Source organism: Lactuca serriola, chromosome 4 (genome assembly GCF_051521515.1).
Source record: "Lactuca serriola cultivar US96UC23 chromosome 4, Lser_US96UC23_V15, whole genome shotgun sequence".
Lineage (NCBI taxonomy): Eukaryota > Viridiplantae > Streptophyta > Magnoliopsida > Asterales > Asteraceae > Lactuca > Lactuca serriola.
The window spans coordinates 69,443,768-69,469,090 of record NC_136411.1 but is presented as its reverse complement, the minus strand read 5'-3'; positions in this window follow the sequence as shown (position 1 = coordinate 69,469,090).

The following is a 25,323-nucleotide window of genomic DNA, read 5'->3' as shown; positions in this document are numbered from 1 at the left end:
CTTGACTGGTTGAGGGTTGTTAGCTGAACGGGTAGGACAATGACTTTAATTCTCATTAAAAGTATAATGATAAATTAACTAAATGTTTTATAAATTCCCAATCTTAGTTACTTTAGGAAAATGTGAATTTAGTGCTAACCCATGAAATTACACTTTGCACATTGCTTAAGTCATTAGTGGAGCGTGTTCGGTTAACCGGCACACTAACTTGGAATTAACAAGGTTGGAAAAGGGTAGCTTAAGGTTTATCATAGATCGGTGGAGCGCGTGTGGTTAATCGGCACATCGATTCGGTGATAAAACTTAAGAGTACCAAGTTAATTTGCATGGTTATTCACACCTTGTTTTGTGATCCTCGGCATCCCAGTCACAAAACTTGAAGAGCACAATCAAGATTGAAAAATGCCACAGAAAAGTTCAATGAATCTCAAAATAATCTAGGAGTTTCAAAACCAATTAAAACCTAATAATACATTTCGTTTTCATGGTGGAAACTGGTGAATCGTCATTCATCTACCTTCAAATATTTTATAGATTAGATTACGACATCCCTTTTCTAAGTTATAAGATATTGTGTTGGGTCCTAACCTTAATATTACATTTGGGTGTTTTATTAAGGATTACATATCTAATCTAAACTTGTCTTTCTTCTTTTTCAGATGTCTTCCAACAATGCTGCTTATGGCTCAAACCCAACCGGCTCCTTCTTTCTCACGAAACTTTGTGGGAGAGTCATCTTTGATGGGACTAATTTTAATGATTGGATTAGGAACATAAGGATGGTCACTCGCTATGAGGACAAGGAGTATGTCCTTGACAAGGAGCTGAAGGAACTTGATGAGTCTTATGCTACTCCAGAGGAGATCGCTGACTTCAAGACTCATAAAAGAGATGTCACTAAAGTGGCATGTATCATACTGGCCACGATGACTGTGGCAACCCGATATTTTGAGACAATAAAATGTAACACCGGTCAAATTTAGGCCAAACTATAACTTTCCTAAAAATCTTATTGGGATAAATAAAGTAGTAGGAATCATATCAAGGTTTTCGTACATAGAAAGAACCCTAAAATTCGAGTTATAACGGAAAAGTTATGACCAACCGAAGATTCTCGGCAAAACCAGGCAACACCGATTAAGCGAAAAACGTGAAGTTTCAATACAATAATTTTTAGCCTTAGGTATCTAAACGAAAGTCATAGATTTCGTTAAACCGTGATCATGCATAAAAAGAACGCCCAAAACGGACATCGTATGAAGAAGTTACAAATTTTCTAAGTTTCGTAACAGCGGTAGACAGCTAAAACCTCAAATTAAAAATCGAACGATATTTAGCTAACACAACCTAAACGAAAGTTGAAGACCCCGACAATAGGAGTACAACAGTAAAAAGTCTGACGAAAATGGACACCAGATGAAGGAGTTATGGAATTTAAACGGACTTTTCCAGGCCCAACATGTTAAAAATAATATAATAAAAATAAATTCAAAATTTGCTGACGGAATCTAAACGAAAGTTGTAGAGCATAGTCTCACCTACGCGTGGATATAAAGAACGCGAAAAATGGAGCTCGTACGTGAAAGTTACGGAATTTAGAAGATTGAAGCTGGAATTACGCCCAACGTAATTTAAGAGTACGCCTAGCGTACTCAGGTGTAGAGTCAAGTCCCATCGGCTGCAAACTCTACGCCTAGCTAGACCCGAGTCATAATCCATGACGCAAAGTTACGCCCAACGTACTCCGGTGGTACGCCCAACGTACTCACGCCTTCAACCCTACAAATAGAGGGCATGAGCTCCGGATTTTGGCACACTTTTCTCAAACTCTCACACTTTCACACACTTGCAAGCACCAGAGGCCATCCCGACACCCTTGATTCCACACCCGATCCCCCGATGAAGGTTCTACGCTACCGAGATCCCCAAGAAGCTCGAAGACGCAGCTTTCCGCAGTTGAAGTTCTGCTCGACTCTAGTCTCACTCTCTTCAAACCGAACAAGTGAGTTCATACCCCTATAAACTACATTTTCAAATGTGTTATCAATGCTTTTTATACACTTTTAAGGGTGGAATACAAGTAAACACATGGTTATTATCGTGTGTAACCTAAAGCTTCACTATATACTCTTTTTATCAAGTAAATCATATGTGATTCATAACTACTACATGGAAACTTTCGTATGCAAAATATATCACGATAACATCTTGTCTTTTGAAATTAAATATGTTGTTATACATTTACGAATCAAACACTTTATTTATACTTTGAGTATATGTGTTCATTTATGTCACTACAAAAGTTACACTTTCCATAACAAGTGAGCATTTCACTAGGGTTTACTATACAAACGAAACAAACTTTTGGAAAAACTGTAATAGGTATAGTTTACGACAAACATTTTTACATGTTAAAAAATCTTTATCAAAATGTCTTACATACTTTATGTTTCCTTTCAAACGCTGTTAGAATCGTGTTTCAAACAAAGGTCTTCTTATACTTAAAATTGTTCTTATCAAACAAACTACCTTCAAATCGTTTTATAAACTGACATCAAGTCATCATTTCTTATTTATTAAACTTTTCAAAGGTTTTACAAAACTTCTTTTATATTTTTATTGTCAAATGCATGCCTATATATGTGTAGTTATATATCATGTATACATATATAGACATAAAAGTTTCCATCAGTTGGTTCAGTACCTTTGGGTAGCAAAGGCATATTTCGGTTATACACGTACAATACTAGAAACTATAATAGGTATAGTTAGGAGATACTACTTACCATTCCAAGTACAAGGAATCACACAAGAGTCAGTTTATTCATGAGTCTATACAAATACATTACATACTATATGAAGAGATACGATTACATACAATTACAAGGCATACAATTTCAAGACATACAAATTACAAGAGATATGATTACATAAGATAGTGTACTACAAGTACCATATCAAAGATACATTTTCATATACAAGAACAAATGGACATTTTCATATGTAAATCTATTTTATACTAGGTTTTGTGAGACATTTCACGTACTTTCAAGTATGCATTATTAAGTCCTGTATTATATACCATAATCCCTTGTAGGGGGAGCGTGATACTTGTGTATAGATCTATACGAGATTGACAATCCCACACCTAAGTTGTTAGCTACAGCTAGGCCGGCAGGCCTGGGGTGACAAACGTCATAACATTCCAACGCCTGAAGAACGTTGTTACAGGCAGTCTGGGTCATTAGCATGGTTATAAAACTCACATGGAGTATTAAAAACACGTTGATTTACGGGATTATCAAATACCTTAGCGATTTTATATGTACACAAATCTACTATTTTAGGCATGAAAAACACCATTGTAGTTCATTTTTGGGACTTTTAAACTACCACCCACTTATGGGCAAATATTGGATTTCTAATAGCAAACATTTAAAACAGTCGGGTCTTGGTAGAAGACTACTTTTTATACTAGTAGAAAATATGGGATTTTCTAGGGTTTCAAACGTTTACAATTACTTACAAACATGTTCATTAGTACAAACTTTCCTTCAAACATTTACAAGTCTTTCTTAACAGCTTTACAAATCAAAGTCACATAAATACTTATGAATTCACCAGCACTATTACTGATACTCGCTTTCAAAATAACTTGTATTCCCAGGTCACAAATAGACAGGTATGACTACCAGGTTTTGTGAAGACGGAGCGGTCAAGACTCGTCTTTTATTTTGTAATATTCATTTTGTAGAATTATACTATGAAAGAACTCACATGTAATTAAAATTATACTATTAATGCAATGGATGATGTTGTTGCTTTTTTACTACTTTGCATTGTTGTGATACATTACATGACGTCCTCCGCACCAGAACATTTCCGCCGTTCTTGGTTTTGGGGTGTGACAATGACAGCCAAGTTCCAAAAGTCCTATGAGGACTTTTATCCTTTTGAGATGCACCGGGATTTGATGGAAAGATACGATCATAGTGCTCATCAAGAGCGATATGAAATAATCTTCTCCATGATAACAACCCAAATGAAGGATGGTGAACCCATCACGGGCCACATGCAGAAAATGCAAAGGTTTGTAGACCATCTGATGAAGTTGAATGTGAACTTCCCCGAGGAGTTGGCTATTGACATCATATTGCACTCCTTACCTACTTGTTATGATCAGTTCCGAATGACCTATCATATGAACAAGGAGAAGGTCACACTCAGCAAACTGTTGGATAAGGTGTCTAAGTCCATAAATTTATTTGGTATATACTTGACCTGACCCGGCATGGTCCATTTAGGTTTCACTTCACCTGAACTATTTGTATGGTTAAACCTTTGAGAGTTGTATGTTTATGATTTGTTAATATATTATAAGTTATAATATATTAATATGAAATCATATTATTTAATTAGTATTGATAATAAATTAATTTAGAATTAATTTGGTGATAAAAAAAGGTGACTACTTAAATATGGGCTCTTTTATTTATATAAGTGTCGGCTAATACTCATTTGGAATGGGCTTGGCATGCATGGAATTCCACGGATAGTCCATGGAGAATTTAACCCGTGGATCCGTGGAAAGGAAGATTCATGGGTATTAGGTTTTACATGGATGTAACCCTAGTCCTCCACACTATATAAAGGAGCTTATGATGCTTGAAATGGCACTAAGTGTGTGTGTTTGTGTAAGAAGGTGGCCGATTTCTACAAGCAAACATACACTCTCATAGTTTTTCCAAAGTTTGTGGTGATTTGTGAATTCCATTTGAGGCATCCACATTATTGGTGATTGGCTCTCAAACTCCAAGGAATCAACTCATTATTGAAAGGTATGTAATTCTTCTAGCTTTTATGTTTAAAGTTCCCCATGCCATTCTAGATAGGTTATGAACCTTGGAAAAACAAATTTGCATGTATTCATAGTAAAACATAAATCCAAGGTTTATAGGGCTGCATGTACACCATAGGAGTGTTAGGATGCTCAAAACCCAACACAAACTTCAAGGAGTTTTGAAGACCGCCAAAAGTGGTCTTAAAGGTAAATTGGTTGTTACCACTCCTACTCCTACCACCGCCCTGTTGGGTTTTGAGCATTCTAACACTCCTAAGTGTACATGCAACCCTAAATACCTTGGATCTATGTTTTCTCTATTATACATGCAAATATGAACATCCAAGGTATTATCCTAATCTAGCATACAAAACAATGAATATAACAAGATAGAATACATACCTCTTTGGTGTAGAATGTTCTCAAGAAGCTTGAGTGCCTAGTGCCCCAAGTGTGACACCTCAAATGGTTCACACAACATCATATGCACTTGGAAGACTTAGAGAGAAACACCACACTTCCTGAAAATTGGCTAGCCCTTCTCTTCCTAACTTAGTGGCCGATTTTGTCAAAGAATATGATCTTATATAGTTGTTACAATTAGGGTAAACCCTAATTGTCATGGCTTTCCATTTCCTTGGATCCATGGGTTCAAATACACCATGGAGCATCCATGGAGCATCTTATGGGTTTTAGCCCAACTTGATAATCCATGGAGCATTAGCCCACTATACAAGTATGGATGCTTTACACAATCAACCCATATATTTAATTAGTCTTCTATTGATCACTTAATTAATTCTAGATTAATTCTTGATCAATACTAATTAAATAATCTTATTAATATATATTATAACTTATAATATATTAACAAACCTTAAGTGTTATTTCTCTCATTATAGTCTATCCAAATGCATGATGCCATGCAACCCAAATGGACCATGCCGGGTCGGGTCAAGTCTTACCAATTATAGTTATGGACTTAGACATTAATCCAACAAGCCCTTGTTATGGCCATCGAGCAAGGTAAAGGGAAGAAGAGGGAGACCCCTTCAAAGGGTACCAAGGGAAAGTCTCTTGATGGCTCCTCTTCAAGTAGAACCAAAGGTGGTTCTGTCACTCCTTTTGCCAACCGTAAATAGGCTTAATGCTTTTATTGCCATGAAAAGGCGCACTGGAAGCGAGACTGCTCAAAGTACTTGCAAGATGTTAAGGATGGGAAAGTGAAACCCAACCATGCAGGTATTTACACTATATTGTCTAATAACTCACCATATTCTAATTCTTGGGTCCTTGATATAGGTTGTGGTATTCACATACGTTCTTATTTGCAGGGACTAAAAAGAAATGAGAATGTGGAGCACGAGAAGATAAACTTGATCACGGGGAATAGGAAAGCTTCACATGTCACCAAGATTGGGGTTTATTCTTTGTTGCTAAGTAGTGGGTTAAGGTTAGATTTGAATAAATGTTGTTACTCATCTGAAATTGCGAGAAATATTATTTCCTTTCACGGTTTGTACAAACAAGGATTTACTTTTTCATTTGATAATGAATGTGGTGGTATTAATGTTTTTTATAATAATGTTCTTTATTTTAAAGCATTACCTTGTGATGGTGTATATGAAACTGTGTCGGTTGTAGATAACCTAGGAAATAATGTGTTGTGTATTGATTCTTCCACTAGCTTGGATAAAGCATCATTATGGCATTGTCGTCTTGGACATGTTAGCAAGAAACACATAGGCCAACTCCAAACGGATGGAGTCCTGGAGTCATTTGACCTAAAGTCGGATGATAATTGTGAATCTTGTTTACTTGGAAAAATAAAAAAGTCACCCTTCACTAGTACATGTGCTAGGGGTGAAGGTTTGTTGGATCTCATACACACAGATGTGTGTTGACCCTTTAGAACTGCCACAAGGGATGCTAACCGCTTCTATGTGACTTTTACTAATGATTATAGTAGATATGGTTATGTCTACTTAATCAAGCATAATTCAGACACCTTTGAAAAGTTCAAAGAGTTTAAACAGGAAATGGAGAATCAGTTGGGAAGGAACATTAAGATGCTTCGATCTGATCAAGGTGGTGAGTATCTTAGTACATAGTTCCTTGACTATCTTAAGGAATGTGGAATCGTTTCACATTTGACACCTCCTAGGACACCACAGTTGAATGGTGTGGCTGAGAGGCGCAATCGAACCTTGCTAGACATGGTTCGTTCCATGATGAGTTGAGCTTTGTTACCAATCTCATTCTGGGGGTATGCCTTAGAGACTGTCACCCATATCCTTAATCTAGTCCCTACCAAGAAGGTTGTCAAAACACCTTACGAGATGTGGACTGGGAAAGTTCCCAATTTAGACCATATCAATATTTGGAGTTGCGAGGCTTTCATGAGACGTGAGACACAGGACAAGCTCGAACCTTATACTGAGTTGTGTCTTTTCATCGGCTACCCATAGAAATACTTTGGTTACCTCTTCTGTAGACCCAGTGATAATGTGGTCTTTGTGGCAAGGAGAGGCGTCTTTCGTGAGAGAGAGTTCATAAGCCAAGGAAACAGTGGGAGGAAAATTGACCTTGAATAAATTCAAGAGTCAAGTGGTGAAGGAATCTCAAACCCTAGCAATCAACCTGAGGAGGAAACTCCTGTTGATCCAATTGACGAGTTTGTACCTATGAGGCGTTCCACTAGAGTTAGGAATGAACCTGAGCATTACTATGGTTTCCATATTACTACGGAAGGTGATACACTTATCAGTGACAATACACTGGTAAGTTTGGATGAACCTAACAGCTACACGGAAGCCATGGCAGGCCCTGATTCTGCTAAATGGAAAGAGGCTATGGACAGCGAGATACAGTCCATGTATGACAATCAAGTTTGGAACTTGGTTGACAATGTACCAAGTCGTAAGACAGTCGGGTGGAAATGGATCTTCAAGAAGAAGACCGATATGGATGGGAATGTACACACTTATAAGGCGCGACTGGTTGCAGAGGGATTCTCTCAAACTCCAGGAGTTGACTATGATGATACCTTTTCACCAGTAGTGAATATTAAGTCTATTAGGGTTATGCTAGCCATTGCTGCATTTCATGATTATGAAATATGGAAAATGGAAGTCAAAACTGCTTTCCTTAATGGAAAGTTGGCTGAGGATGTTTACATGAGTCAGCAGAGGGTTTTGTCAGTACAGAGTACCCTAATAGAGTGTGTAAGCTTGAGAAATCCATTTATGGGTTGAAACAAGCACCTCACAGATGGAATCTTTGTTTCGATGAGAAAGTCAAAGAGTTTGGTTTTTCGAGGAGCGAAGATGAGTCATGTGTATATGTCAAGGCTAGTGGGAGTATAGTTATCTTTTTGGTATTATATGTGGATGACATACTACTCATAGGAAATGACATCCCAACTCTGCAGGAGGTGAAGTCTTGGCTTGGTAAATGTTTCGCTAGGAAGAACCTTGGAGAAGCTGCCTATATCCTAGGGATAAGGATTTTGAGAGACAGGAGTAAGAGACTAATTGGACTTAATCAAAGTACCTACTTGCATAAGGTGTTGAAAAGGTTTAGCATGCAGGATTCCAAGAAAGGGGAGTTGCCGATCCAGAGTAACGCCAGATTGAGTAAAACTCAGAGGCTGAGATAGATGAGATGAGTCGAGTACCGTATGCTTCCGTTGTAGGCTCGATCATGTATGCTATGACTTGTACTCGTCCTGATGTGGCTTTTTCTTTGAGCATGGTCAGCAGATATCAGGGGAGCCCTGGAAAGGCTCACTGGACTGCGGTAAAGAACATTCTCAAGTACCTGCGGAGGACTAAGGATTGGGTCCTTACCCTCGGTGGGAGTGATGAATTGAGAGTAGTAGGGTATAGTGATGCTAGCTTCCAGATTGATAGGCATAACTTCCGCTCTCATTCAGGCTGGGTCTTTACCTTAAATGGAGGAGCAGTTACTTGGAAAAGTTCCAAGTAGGAGACAGTGGCTGATTCAACTTGCGAATCAGAGTACATAGCAGCAAGCAAGGTAGCAAAGGAGGCGATATGGCTGAAGACCTTCATTGGAGACCTTGGAGTGGTACCAGCTATAAAGGAGCCTATGGAGATTTTCTGTGATAATGAAAGTGCAGTTGCCTTAGCCAAGGAACCAAGGGATTATGGGAGATCCAGACACATCGACAGAAAATACCATTTCATTAGACATTGAATAGAAGAAGGACTCCTCATGGAAAAGAGGGTATCATCGGATGAGAACCCAGCAGATCCCCTCACGAAGGGACTAAGTAGGGTTAAGCATCTTTAGCATGTGAGGCGCATTGGGCTAAAGGATGATATTAGTTTTAGAAATTAGATAGCCTTTGAAATTTGTAAAGTGTAATTGACATTTGATGATTAAATAAAATTTGTTATTTATTTATAAGTAGAGTGTTACTATCTTCTGTCAATCGTTTACTATCATTTCAATTTTGCATGTTTTGACTTCCAAAATAATTATGTTATGGTATATCATATTATTCAAAGGGGGTGCAGTGTTCATGAGTACTCCTGAAATAATGATTCGAGTATTGGATTCAACTCACACTTACTTGTATCACTTCATGGAATTTATATCGAGTGATCGTGAGACAGTAATATCATATAAGTCTTCAAACCTAGATATATGAGTTGCTGACTATGAGTTGGTTATACACTGATTGTACGAAAACGCATTAGTAACTCGATGTATAAAATGTGCTTTTGTGTATGTTTCAACAAGTACTTAGTAAAAGCATATGAGTCGAAGTTTATATGTTCCTTCTATTCCATGGAGGATTAGAAGCGATATCTCGGCCCCTCGATGATTTTGTTTTGACCTATGTATCGGGCCCAGTCAGAACTAAATTGATGTGTTCGATTAAGTTCTATGTCAAACAAATCGGAAATCGGGAAACAAATTGTTGGACTATAAGTACGACATTGTTCCATGTATTTGTCCGGCTGATATCTTGAGAGCTACGATTGCTGATCGGTTCCTAAAGTCATACTTGTAGTTATAGTTATTAGAATTATCCAAGTGGGAGACTGTTGGATAAAGTGTCTAAGTCCATAACTATTTCTGGTATGTACTTGACCCGGTTTGGCATGGTCCATTTGGGTTGCATGGCATCATGATAGATGGATAGACAAAATGAGAAAAAGGACACTTATGATTTGTTAATATATTATAAGTTATAATATATTAATATGAAATCATATTATTTAATTACTATTGATCAAGAATTAATTTGGAATCAATTTGGTGATCAAAAAGAGACTAATTAAATATATGGGGATTGATTGTGTAAATCATCCATTCTTATATAGTGGGCTTATGATCCACGGTGTATTGGATTGGGCTAAAAACCATAGGGTGCTCCATGGATGCTCCATGGAGGTTAAAATCCATGGATCATGGAGGAAATGAAAAGCCATGTCAATTAGGGTTTACATGGTGTAACCCTAGTTGTGACACACTATAAAAAGACCCCATAGGTTAGCAAAATCGGCACTAATACAAGAAAAAGGAGGGCTAGCCGATTTTGAGTGATAATGTGCTTCTCTCAAGTTATTCCAAGAGTGGTAGTGTTGTGTGAAACATTTGAGGCATCACATTTGGGGTGTTAGGCTCTCAAAGTTCTTAAGGAATCCAAGCAACAAGAAAGGTATGTTATTCTACTAGCTTTTATATTACAAGTACCCCATGCCATGCTAGTTAGGATAAGAACCTTGGAAAAATCAATTTTGCATGTATCTTAGTAAAACATAGATCCAAGGTTTCTAGGGTTGCATGTACACCATAGGAGAGTTAGAATGCTCAAAACCCATCATCATCTAGCTGAGTATAGATGACAACCACAGACTATTCTAGACATTCCAGTGGATCACTAGCAGGCTCGCAACCTGTAGGTCTTGTGAACGATATGTTCATCAGATGTACTCTAAAAACCCATTGACATGTATTGTGGGTGGATTCCCTAAAATAATATTGTCAATAAAAGTGATAAATCCTGGAAACTATGGTTATAGTGCCTAAAAAATAAACTCGGTAGCTATGGACTTAGTGCTTGCTATACAAACCTTGGCAACGGTGGACTTCATGCCTATTCCTTAGGAGAATCCTTAGCAATGAATGATTTAAAAATAGTTGATTCTTAGGGTAGATCCTTAAGAAATAAAGAAGATAATGGGGATGGGTAATTGGGTTAATTCTTTGATGATGAAACATAATAACTTTATTATTGTGGGTTGGAAATCCTATGTACTCACCAGGTTTCCCAACCCGACCCACTCAGTTTATTTGTATCACAAGTGTCGATACGAAGTTGCATTACACTAAGAGATTAAAGGAGATGTAGATTACTAATGTAAATGAATTTAAGGTCTCTTTATGCTTATGTTTCAATTGTAACAGCCCAAATTTCCAATAAAATTTTTCATTTTTAGTAACAAAATCATTTTCATAAAATATAGCATTCCAATCACATTTGTCTTTCAAAAATCCATGACATCAGATAAATTATTCAAAACATCAGAGTTTCCAACCTAAAATGTCGGAGAGTACACACCGTGTCATCATGTTGGGCCCTTGCCCTTAGATCCTGAAGTAGCTAAAACAACCAACTAACTGTAAGCTAATGCTTAATGAGTTCCCCATAACATACCCCACATAAACCACATAATCACATAACCATATAAACCACATATATATATACTACATAACCCATGCATACAAACATATAAGGATGTGGTAGACTCCCTCCAGGGTCTTACTCCAAGATGTCATGGGCTCCCCCAAAGGATCTTATACCTATGTGTCATGGGCTCCCCGACATGGTCTTTAACTAGAATGCCATATGGTCCCCTACATGGTCTGACATCCAGCTCCCACAGGCTCCCCCATGGGGTCTGTATATCTAACCAATAAGGTACTAACACATTCACATACATACATACTAGGCATATCCATAATGATTCCACAATAATCATCGCGATATCGCGGCCCAACTCGTCAAGTTTTCCTATAACTCGTCGAGTTTCTCTGTTTCCCAACAGAATCGGGGTCACCCCAGCCCAACTCGTCGATTTCCCCTGTGAACTCGTCGAGTTCTTCAGCCTATCAACCCACTTAATGCATTAAGCCCTTTTTCTTGAATCCAAAGGTTCCAAACTTCAGATCCTCGTCCTTAGAGATGTCTAGAAGGATAAAGTTTCTAACTTTACCCCCAAGGATCATTCAATAAACTCTAAACTTAAACCATAGTTCCTTTAAGGAAGGTCTTGACTCATTAAGCCCTTAAACTCTCATCCCATCGACCCAAAACACAGATCTGATGTCCAAATGTAGACAAATCAGGTAAAGTTTCTAACTTTACATCCATGCAAGCTTGAAATACTCTCCAAGGTCCATTTTAGGCTTCATAGTGGACATATTGCATGAATGGGACATGGAGGCTATTAAAGTTTGCAACTTTAACCCTTTAGAGATCTTATAGAGGCCAAATCTACACCCTTAACCTCTAGAAACCTCTTTTCATTGGACATCCAAGCCAAAATCCCAAAACCAATCCCTAAACTAAAAAAGATGAGATCTAATAAGCTACATGTCAAGGTTGTCACTTTATACCTCCAAGATGAAACCTTTGATGTAGAGTTTTTGGATCCATTTTCACTCCTCCAATAATGATAATTCTCTCTTCAAAACCTCCTTCAAAGATCTCGCACAATCACTCAAACACTCACAAAACTCAATGAACAAGAAGGAAAACCATTCTAGGGTTTTCTCTTGGCACGGGGGCTAGTAAGGAGGCCAGCCCTAGGAGTTAATGCTCTTTATATATGGTGCAATGCCCAAAAATTAGGGTTTTCATTTCCAGTGTCAACTCGTCGAGTAGGTCCCTCAATCTACGCGGTTGGAAAACTTTCTACTTGTCAAGTTGGATCCTCCCAACTCGTCGAGTTCCTTCCACCATCTCATTCATAGTTTTGCACCCTGAAAAGCTCACGAACTCATGAATATCATCCCTTAGCATGGAATGATACCTCTTCCTCCTTATATCCTCATCCATAGCATACTGCGGAACTAATTGTGCTCGTTCCCGAAACTTAGCGGTGATCTCCGCCACGGTCTCGGTAGTCTGTTGTATCTCCTGAAACTCCCTCACTAACCGTTGCACCTCAATGGATGGTGCAAACTCCAAGTCAAAATGCCTGAAAAACTCCTCCCATGACATCTCAGCCACTCCAGCTGATCCCACCTAGTGGGTCACCTCCTCCCACCAATCCCTGGCTCGGTCCCTCAACATGCATGAAGAAAACCCCACTTTTGTCGCCTCGGGGCAAGAGCTCGTGTGTTGGGCATTCTCCATGTCTGCCACCCAACATTGACTAACTATGGGGTCCCTGAACCCAAAGAACTCAGGCACCCCGCACGCCTTGGACTCCCGGAACGAGGGAGTTTGGGCCCTGATCTGGCCTGCAGCAACCTTTGCTCCCCTCGATTTGCCCCTCGTAACCTCGGCTGCGATAAGCTCGCACAGCCTCTCGTCAATGGGCTTCATAGCATAGCCCACCCCAGATCTAGATCCTGATCCTGATCCTGAACCCCCTGCTCCATGTCGTATCACCACCATTCTTATCTAAAATACCATAAGACATATTGATCAAGATATTCAAAAAGGGGATCCTTCCACGCCGGTCTCCTTAGAGCTTCCAGATCTAACATTAGTTCGGCTACAGGTCCTGTGCTTTCAGTAGTACGGGCTCAATACTACCTTCCACACCTACTTGTACCTTCCCCAAGGCTCTATCTGATAACTCTGATTCGTCCCAGAACAAAACATATCTCACAAACTACCACATAACTCAAATCCTAGGCTATCCTAAGATTTTCTCCATTCCTATCAAACCAGAACTCAAATCAATCATAACAACGTTGCCTTATGCATGCAAATTATACACAGAACGGGATCAAATAAATTGTCGAATAACAGACTTTACCATAGGAACACAAACAAACAAGGAACAGGGAATAAGGCCAAACCAATTATTCTAAGGCTATAAGATCCTAACCGTATACAATTTTTAAAGCATACACATAGCAAAATCCATACGGCTATCACATTCCAAATATCAATATATCTTGGCAAACATATTGGGAAAACACTTACTGATCGGCCGATTACGCATTTCACTCTCCCTTTTTCTTACAAGAAAATGGTTTTAAGAAGCTTTTAACTTTGATTTTTTAGAAAAACAATTTTACTATTTCCTCAGTTTGAGTTCTAACACACTCGAGAGTGTGTCCGAATCCCTTAAACCAAGGCTCTGATACCAATTTGTAACATCCCATATTTCCAATAAAAATTTTCATTTTTAGTAACAAAATCATTTTCATAAAATATAGCATTCCAATCACATTTTTCTTTCAAAAATCCATGACATCAGATAAATTATTCAAAACATCAGAGTTTCCAAACTAAAATGTTGAAGAGTACACGTCGCATCATCATGTCGGGCCCTTGCCCTTAGATCCTGAAGTACCTTAAACAACCAACAAATTGTAAGCTAATGCTTAATGAGTTCACCATAACATACCACACATAAACCACATAATCACATAACCATATAAACCACATATATACTACATAATCCATGCATACAAACATATAAGGATAACGTAGACTCCCTCCAGGATCTTACTCCAGGATGTCGTGGGCTCCCCCAAAGGTCTTATACCTATGTGCCTTGGGCAACCCCACATGGTCTGACATCCAGCTGCCACAGGCTCCCTCCCCCTGGGGTCTTCGCATATCTAACCAATAAGGTACTAACACATTCACATACATACATACTAGGCATACGCATAATGATTCAAAAATAATCATCAAAACTAACTAAATAGGTCGTCCTTGGTGCCTCCGACCCATTGGTATGGTGAGGAGACTCACCCCAAATGCGAACAGTAGTTGAGTAGGTCCAAACTCCGAGTATCATCTCTGCCACCTACCTAATCATAAACAACTCCTTATATACAACTCAATCCTTCAAATCCTTAAAAGTCAATCACGGTCCAGGTCAAATTCAAAGTCAAGTTCAACGCTCCGAGTTGACCTAACTCGTCGAGTCACCCCTTTAACTCGTCGAGTCCACCCCCAAGTCAAAATCGCAATATCGCGGCCCAACTCGTCAAGTTTTCCTATAACTCGTCGAGTTTCTCCGTTTCCCAACAGAATCGGGGTCACCCCAGCCCAACTCGTCGATTTCCCCTGTGAACTCGTCGAGTTCTTCAGCCTATCAACCCACTTAATGCATTAAGCCCTTTTTCTTGAATCCAAAGGTTCCAAACTTCAGATCCTCGTCCTTAGAGATTTCTAGAAGGATAAAGTTTCTAACTTTACCCCCAAGGATCATTCAATAAACTCTAAACTTAAACCATAGTTCCTTTAAGGAAGGTCTTGACTCATTAAGCCCTTAAACTCTCATCCCATCGACCCAAAACACAGATCTGATGTCCAAATGTAGACAAATCACGTAAAGTTTCCATGCATGCTTGAAATACTCTCCAAGGTCCATTTTAGGCTTTATAAGGGACATATTGCATGACTTGGACATGGAGGCTATTAAATTTTGTAACTTTAATCCTATAGAGGTCTTATAGAGGCCAGATCTACACCTTCAACCTCTGGAAACCTCTTTTCTTTGGACATCCAAGCCAAAATCCCAAAACCAAGCCCTAAACTACAAAATATGAGATCTAATAAGCTACATGTCAAGGTTGTGACTTTATACCTCCAAGATGAAGCCTTTGATGTAGAGTTTCTAGATCCATGTTCAATCCTTCAATCTTGATACGTCTCTCTTCAAAACCTCCTTCAAAGATCTCACACGATCACTCAAACACTCACAAAACTCAATGAACAAGAAGGAAAACGATTCTAGCATTTTCTCTGGGCAAGGGGGCTGGTAAGGAGGCCAGTCTAGGAGTTAATATTATTTATATAAGGTGCAATGCCCGAAAATTAGGGTTTTCATTTCCAACGTCAACTCGTCGAGTAGGTCCCTCAATCTACACGGCTGGAAAGCTTTCTACTCGTCGAGTTGGAGTCTCCCAACTAGTCGAGTTCCTTCCAGTATTTAAAAATAATTAGAATAAATTTTTACCTAAACCAAGCATTACATCTGTATTAACGATGACATCCCAGAGTTTTAATATAAATAAAATACATTTTCTTCGGAAATGCTTTGATAATATAAATGCTTTGATAATATATTTATTATGTTTTTCTGGGAACAAATTTCACAATATTAATCTTTAAAAAGGATACTCTGATTTTCAAATAAGCATAAATAAAAATTTTAAAATGACCTTAAAATTGGGGATGTCACAGCCTTTCATCAATCGGTTCTGAGCCAGAGCCAGAACCTAAATTCGGACCAGAGCCAAAACCAGTACCATCCAATCCCGAACGAGTGACCACCTTCCTCAAACTATAACACAAAGATATATACAATCAGCAAACACTCAAGGGAAACTCGAAACACATAGGTACCCTTAGAGTCCCCAGTTATGTTCTTCTTTCATGTACATGTCATGTGTTTCCAGTAGTATGGGCCCAATACTACCTTCCACACCTACCCATGCCTTCCTCAAGGTCAATCCTGATTCCTCTAAGTTACCATACTACATAAATAAACAAAGCTTATGCTACACAGCATACATATCCTAGACTCTTATAAAACTCTCCACCCTCACCCCTCGCAGTACCAAGAACCTCTATCCACCCCGTCGGCTGCCTTATGCATGCAAGTTGTACAAAAAATATGATCACATAGATTGTCGACTGAAGATTCTACCCTAAGTCCACAACCAAACAACGAACAGGAAATGAGGCCAAATTGATCATTCTAGGGATATACAATCCTAATCATATACAACTTTGAAAGCATACACTTAGCAAATAACTAAGGCAGTACCACTTCTAATTAATACACGGCATCAAGTTCTATTGAGCTATAGGGCATCACACAAAATAGGCAATTCTATCATATGATTCCTAAAGGTATCCTTAGCCCTAATCTAGCATGCGGTTCACATATCAAGCACACTAATCACAATACGTAACTATGGGTAACGTGGGAAACACTTACTTGAGCTCGGCTGATTGCACGCATTGACTCCCCCTTCTTATTTAAAAGAATCTCTTACAAAAATTCAATTTCTTATTCTTTTGAAAAGATTATAATTTCCTCAATTTGAGTTCTGACACACTCGAGAGTGTGCTCGAATCCCTCAAACCAAGGCTCTGATACCAACTCGTAACAGCCCAAAAACCAGGATAAAATTTTTCATTTTTGTAAACAAGAGTTACAGTCATCAAATTGTTCCAAAAACCATTGCATAGTAACAATGTCAAATCATCATAGTAACAATATCTAAAAGTGTGAAAATGGTGAGGGAAGAATGTTTTGCCATCACGTCGGGCCCTTTTCCTTAGTACCGGATGTATCTGAAACCATAAATATAAATTATAAGCAAAAGCTTAGTGAGTTTCCCCAAGTGCCACATACCAAACATAAATAAGTTAGTGTTATGGGCCAAAACGTAATCCTACAAGTAATTTCCTGCCGATGGCCAAATCTCGATCTTCCATACAGTTGCCACGTGCCAGATCCTGGTCTTTCATACAGATGTCAAGGGCCATATCTTGGTCTTTTGTACAGTTTCCAGGGACCAAATCTTGGTCTTTCATACACATATCACAAATATAGCTAACATCCTATATCACAAATAATGCGGCCTTAGTTCCTTCGACCCATTGATATAATTAGAAACTCGCCTCAGTCCGTTGATAAATAACTAGATGCTCGATTGCAGAACTGGAAGATCCCGCACTAACACAAACAGATAACCCTAATCAAAATTAGGTTATAAAGCATATATGTGGGTCTAAATCTATAACGTCCCAAAATTAAGACCAAAAATTTTCTTTTTAAAATTAATAAAATTGTAATCCAAAACATCATCATAAAACCAAAGTGGAAAAAAGTGTATCAAATACGTCATAAAATATCATTCATCATAAAATGAGGAATAGGGTTGTGTGTGTGCACTGCAATCATCTTGTGGTCTTCCCTTTTGAACCAGAAGTACCTAAAACATAAACTGAGAACCGTAAGCACAAAGCTTAGTGTGTTTCCCAAAATACCACATAACATACATAATAAACACATAATGGTCCCCGCCCGTCATCGGGCCTTGCTAATCACAGTGAGGAAACTCACATCTAGCTACTGAATCACTCGAATGAATCTTTGACTATTGATCGGGAAAATCTCGCGCTATCAATATCAAATAGTATTCGATTATTATTGGATTTTAACTCATCACCAAGAGTCTAAGCTACTTGGCCCATAACCAAGGTAAAAGAACATTTTACCCTTTACCTAACTTGGCCCAAAGCCAAGGCCCAACTCAATTACTCAAAAGGCCCAAATCCTAAATGGAAACCCAAAGCCCAATATATAGCCTAATCTTCCAAATTGGGCCTAAATCCAAGGAAGCCCAACGTGCTAGCCCCAAGTCCAAAATAGAATCCTAATGGCCCAATACCGAGAACGTCAAGCCCAAAAGCCCATCTATTAAGTATGTGAGGCGTACTCAGCTCGTACGCTTAGCATACTCCTTTTGGGCTAGTACCGAGAACGTCAAGCCCAATAACAAAATAATGACCCCCAAGTCCCATAAATGTCCAACTCATGCAACTTAAGGTTCACTAATAAAATTTTGAGGCCCACTAACAGTCTAAGGCGCAAAACCTAACTAAGGCCCAAAATTCTAAACCCAACCAAAGTCCAAAAGCCCATGAAGAGCCACAAAAAGGCGTACGCGTTGTACGCTCAGCGTACACGATCACTTGCTAGTACACGCTGCGTACCCCTTGGTACGCTCAGTGTATTGGGTTGTTTGCCACCTTAAGCCATTTAGTGCTTAATACATTCAGCCATAAGGTCCAACTTCCAGATCTAGTCCATTTTAGGGTTCTAATACATAAAGTTGGCAACTTTAATCCTTAGCATGTCTTAATGGAATCCAACATCCATTTTTGTCCACCAAAGCTCATATTAAGGACTCAATTCATGCATGGACTCATATCAACCATCAAGATGACATTTTTATGCATCAAGAGCAACTAGGAGGATGAGATCTAACATATCTAACTCCTGGAGTTGCTCAAACTCACAAGGAGAATCCATGGGACCAAATAAAGCTCATAAAAACCCTAAAATCAAACTACCATAATGAATCACCACGGTAAGAACTTTATACCTTCTCTAGCTCCCAAAATTGATGAAGACTATGGATCTAAAAGCTCAACCTCAACAAATGCTTGGTCTCTAAGTTCCTTCTTCTTAAATACACACAAAAATGCCACAAAATCACTTCCAATGCTCAAAAACACTTAAAGGATGAATTAGGGTTTCAATGGGACATAATGAACAGTGGAGGATGATGAGGATAGAGGTCCAAAGGCTATAATGATGTTTAAATAGGGCTTATGCCCTAAAAATTGGGGTTTGGTCTTGGCTGTCGTACGCTCAGCGTATGTGGTTAAGCTCCCCGACTCCAAAACGCACATGTACGTTAAGCGTACCTAAACGTACGCCCAGCGTACGAGGGACCATTTTAGCATAATTTTTCAAACTTAAAGGACCAAGGAAGAAGTACCTGAAATCGAATATTACATATATCAATTTAGTTAAGACCTTAGACACCTTAATACAACAGTTTAGAGTTTGGTTCCATCGTTTATTTGCTATTGCTTATAATATAGACGTGTTGGTTAGTGATCTTTGAAATGGTTCCAACTGATATTTTCAGTGGACATTGGAGTCATACTATAAATGGTGGAGTGTTAGCCACACAATTAGATCAATTAATGACTTTGATTGGTTCAATACGAATGTCTAACAATCATGATTCTTGGAGGTGGTCTTTCGGTGTTGACAATATGTTCATGGTTAAAGAGGCTAGGTTATGGTAGGATAAATTGAAACTCCCTTCAAGTGACTTTGATACCAGGTGGAAAAGATTCCTTAAAATTAAAATTAATATTTTTATTTGACGAGTGTCTCTTAATAGACTTCCTATGAGATGTAACTTGGATAGATGGGGTGTTGTGCTTGAGTCTTTGTTGTGCCCGTGTTGTGAACAGGAGATGGAGGACGTAAACTACCTCTTTCTTAAGTGTTCCTTAGCCCATCAACATTGGCTTAAAGTTGCATTGTGGGTTGAACAACCGATTCCTATGTTTTCTTCGTTATTGGAGCTAATGCAATGGATTGATGGCCTTCGGTCAGTTTGTTTCCATAGAATGATTATGGAATCGGTTTGTGTTACTTTATTTGGGTCCTTTGGACGTATCAGAATGCATTAGTTTTCGGTTCCGTGAAGTACAAGAAAGAGTACATGTTTGATTTTATTGTCTTTTTGTCATTTAATTAGTTTTGTAAAAAGAATCGTGAGTCTAAGAAGAATCGGAATTAGTGGATGCAAACCTTCTTCATAAACTAATTGTCCTTTTTCGCTAGCTTTTTCAATACATATAGTCGTTCACAAAAGAATGATATGTATGGTGCATGTGGATATGATGTGTGAGGTGCATGCAAAGCATTTGATGAATTATCTTCATGAAATATAGTAAGTTTTAACTTTTAACTTTTAATTCCATAAGAAAATAGGCTTACTGACACGTTGGAAAAAAAATATATAAAAGAAAACAAAAAATAAAAAGTATTATGAACAGGTGTTTACTACAAACCACAATATTATACCATTTTTTTGGCATGTTTGGATAACTTTTAAAGGTACTGTAAAGAGATTGTCTTTATGAGGTTAGGAGGGATGCACATAGTTACAGTATTTTTTGTGCGACAAAACATGACTATTTTTGGTATTTTTGGCAAGCGGTGAGGTGGAGGGATGATATTTAATTTTCTGGATTTGATGGGTGTTAACTGTAAAAGAAAATATCATCGATGGTGCCCCCACATGTTCCCTCCCAGCCGAAAAATATCTTATTGAAAACATTTTCAGACCACAAAATCCACTTTTATCTGGTTGAAAACATTTTCACTCGCCTCCCCTGTGCTTTTCCATATGTTCTATTCACACACTTCTAAATGTAATAATATATACAGAAAACGAATACTTTAATTTATATAAATTCTTTTTTGTTTTGAAATGTAAATGTCTCATCTGAACTTATAAAATAAATAAAGTAACAATGTATTTTTTTCATATAGTTGATGAATTTTGTTTTTAGTTATAATTATAGTGATTAAATTTCTTTTACTTAAAATATAACTTTATTGTATCTAAAATCAGAAGTGCAACGTGGTAAAGAATGTGGGTTTTTTTTCTTTTTCTTTCATAATGGGTTGATTAATTCATTATTGTTCTTTATATAAAACTTGTTTTAGAATATGGTATCATAACACTTTTTATACTGTTTTGGAAAACGATATAAAGTTTGATTTGCATGGACACTAGCTAAGTTAAACATCATTATTGAACATTTTTTTATTATAAAATTTTAATACATAGAAATCAAAAAGTTGTATTTTGTTTTTCAAAAATATATTTTTTGTTTCTTACTTATTGCTGCAATTGGGACCAAAGGGTATTCTTGGGATAACATAAAATTTGACTCACCTGGTATAAGACAAGAATGTATGATGTACTGGGGTTCTGCCACGTGTCAGGTACGATATTTGTTTTTTACCTTGGCGTTTTTATATCCAAACCCCCACCCTCCTCATGTTTGTCTTTTTGAGACAGGTTTGTCAAAGCAAGATAACGACGTCGTACCACGAACGTAGGCACTTTCTTTTTCTAACAATTATTGTACACTTGATAAATACAGATTATAGTGTTTTAAATTATTTTCTATATAATTTGAAGCACAACGAATAAAAATGGGTTGTGAGAAGTCGATTTCTTTAAGACTTGGATGGATTATTTATCAAAATTTAAAAAAAAATTAACAAAAGATTTAAAGCTGCATGTCCTGTTGAATAAATGATGATATTCTAATAATATTGATAGTAACTTTTGAGTGATTTGAGTTTTTTTTTTTTCTAGTAGCAGATATTAAAGTTTGATATATATGAGATTAGAACATATGAGAAAATTAGACGAATGGTGTCAGGATTTAAACTATGAATATTTTGTTGAAATTCAACTCATCAACTATTAGGATCTTATCGTAGTAGGTAGTCATTTTATGTTTAATAGATATAAAGACGTACAGAATAATAAAATAGGGACCATCCAAGTTTTTATTAAAAAAAATTATGAATAAAACATGCAAATTAACCCATACCATAAAGATCATTTATGTAATTCTAATTTCATTGACTTTGACCGATAATTTTGAGATTTTGGCAATACGTTTTGATTTTTACCATATTTGGTTTGAAATTTATTTTAGAAAAGAAAGAGTTAATGAATGAGGTGGGATTGTTGCCATATTTGCTTGGGGATTTTTTTTATCCATGAGGTACAAATTCTTTTATTAACAAGGATTTCATATAAATAAAGAATATTTACTTTGAAGTTCCATCTTTAATATTTATCATCATCATATAATTCTATACAAATAAATATATGGGTCCTACAAAATAATATCCAACATTTATTCCCAACTTGCTTCCAAGCTCCATCTTTGTACTTTGGTTGAGCAAATAAAAGGGGATTTTAAGTTATGATTACAACAAACTGTAATCTAAAGGAAATATCATAAATTGTTTTTCTAAACGAATTAATGACCTCGCATGTTCATTAACTACCTTTTCTCCACATTGTTTCAGATAATAACTTTTTTAAAATCACAAAAATAAATTCATTTAATTAATAGTTGAAATAAGAATTTACATAAAAACAAACTATATAAGCTTGTAATTGTGTGTCAAAACTTAATAGATAATTGAATCGAATCCATACAAATATGTATATTTTTAACATAGGCCGAATTAAAAAAACAGATGATCCTTTAACTTTTGCAATTAGAAGATAAAGAAACAATTTTGAATTGTTATTTTAACGTAATGACGTGAAGACTGAGATCAATATGTTATGTAAAATATTATGTGACAAATAATGAATTAATTCATAGACTAGTATAGTAGTATAGGCTTTTATTTTATTTTTATTTTTTGGTTGATACTTGTGTTGCTCACATTTGCTAAATATTTTTGTTTTTTTCTTGAATAGATAATGTTGGTGTTATTGTGAACCCCAAAGGAGTGTGCAATGTGTGGCTAAGGATAGCAAGTGCAGCTAATGCTATTTTGTATCGTGGAAGTGGCAATTTTTTAATAAATTATTTGTTTTTTTGATAATTACTGAAATGTGTAAATATTGTATTTGTTAGTTATTTAGTTTTTAATTTGAAATTTATAATGGTTACAGGATCATCTGTTTTTTTGCACTACGAAAAAAAAGGCATCTATGTATACATAAATTTTCTAGGAATTTGTTTCCTAAGAAGTTGGTACGTATTTCCGAGGAATCCCCTAAATATGAAAAATAGTTTTATTCGGAAATTCGTCGGAATGTATTCTGAAAAAATTTCTAACAAAATAAAATAAAAAATGCATTTAAATGACTGTTCCTTGAAAATCCTTCAGAAGTTCCTATACCTCTAAGGAAATTTTTTGTTCGAGGCTTTTCCTCATAAATACCAAGCAAATATTGTGTTTTATCTTTACACGGAAGATCATATTCGCCTTCATATGGAGAGAGCTTCGCAACATTTGCTGACTACAAACGGACGCAACAACAGGTATGTTGTTATAATCATAATAAACAAAATATGTTGCTATTATGGATAAAAATAAAATATGTCGCTACTATTAATGAAAAATCAAATATGTTGTTATTGTGAAGCACATTCCTATAGTATGTTGGTGTAATAGATATATATATATATATATATATATATATATATATATATATATATATATATATATATATATAGAGAGAGAGAGAGAGAGAGAGAGAAAAAAAAAAAAAAAACTAGGTTCAAATGTTTCTAGCAACTATTGTGTGCATAAATGCACTGATAGGAATTTAGGAAATAATAAAATAAATAAATAAATAAAGGTGATTTAGTAATTTGATATATAAATTCGATAAATATTCCCTATAATCATGCTAATCAAATTGACTTTTAACCTAATTTATCCTCATTTTTATTTACAGTCGTTCTTATTCCCCCACTTCATTCGTGTGTGTATGTGTATGGTCGAACACGTTCATCATCATCGACAAACGCATGATGCCGCTTCTTCCTCCCGTCTCTCCACCATCGGCTCCGTAATCAATCGATGTCGCCGTACACTACGGAGTCTTCCCCATCGCCCATTGACGACAGGCTATCCCCATTCCTTGAAACGTTTACAACACAACTTCATTACTCGCAACCTGTATCTAAGCGTGGACTGTTTGTTTTTTGGAGCCAAAACTTATCATCTTAAAGTAATCGATATTCCGGTGAATCACCTTAAAATCCGATTCATGTGTCTTTTAACTTTCATTCAATAATACTCAAAATTCAAAATTACACAGAAATATAGGTTATTATATCTTGTTGTACATTAATTTAGGCATCAAAGCTTTTCAAAATCATTATTGATTTGGAATTTTCGTTTACAAACAATAACATTTTGTCATGGCCTCCATGTGTTCGATAAAATGTCTCAATGAAAAAATAGTTAATAATCTTTAATGTTTTTACTTCGCTTTGTTCCTTATTCTTTTCAAAACTATATAACTTAATTTAGATTGGGTTGGATGCCCTTTTCATAACAATAGGTTGATGCTGGTTCCTTATTCTGTCAAAATTTGCAGTTAAATACATTGAGCATATCGAGAAGAAACACAGGGAACCCGAAGAAGCAAAACAAGTTTTCAAATTGGTATCTGATGAATCGACAATTTAAAGGCCCCTGGTAAACCTCATGATCCTTGATATTATGCAAGACCAGTTCATGAAGCAGCACGTCAAGATGCTTATGAGGTTGTTGATGAGATTTTATTGAGCAACTATCAGGTTCGTCTTCTTTGTTTTTATTTGGTATTGAAAAACTTAAACTTTGAGGTTCTCTAAAGAATTTATGTTTTTTTTTATTTTGCTTCCGATTACACTAAGTCTTTCAATGGATTTTGGCTTGTTTGATGATAACGTCTAACAAGTGTTTGTTACAATGCCTAACAATGTATGCATTCTGTCAGAATTACTTTGGTTCAATTTGTGATTTTAAATTCCAATTTCTATTGTCCCTCGTTATTGTATATTTGGAATCTAAAAAACTCGGTTTTATTCCTTATGAAATCTTTTGTTACCCTTTGTGTTTTTTTATCTCATTTTGTAACACCCATAAAATTCAAGTCAA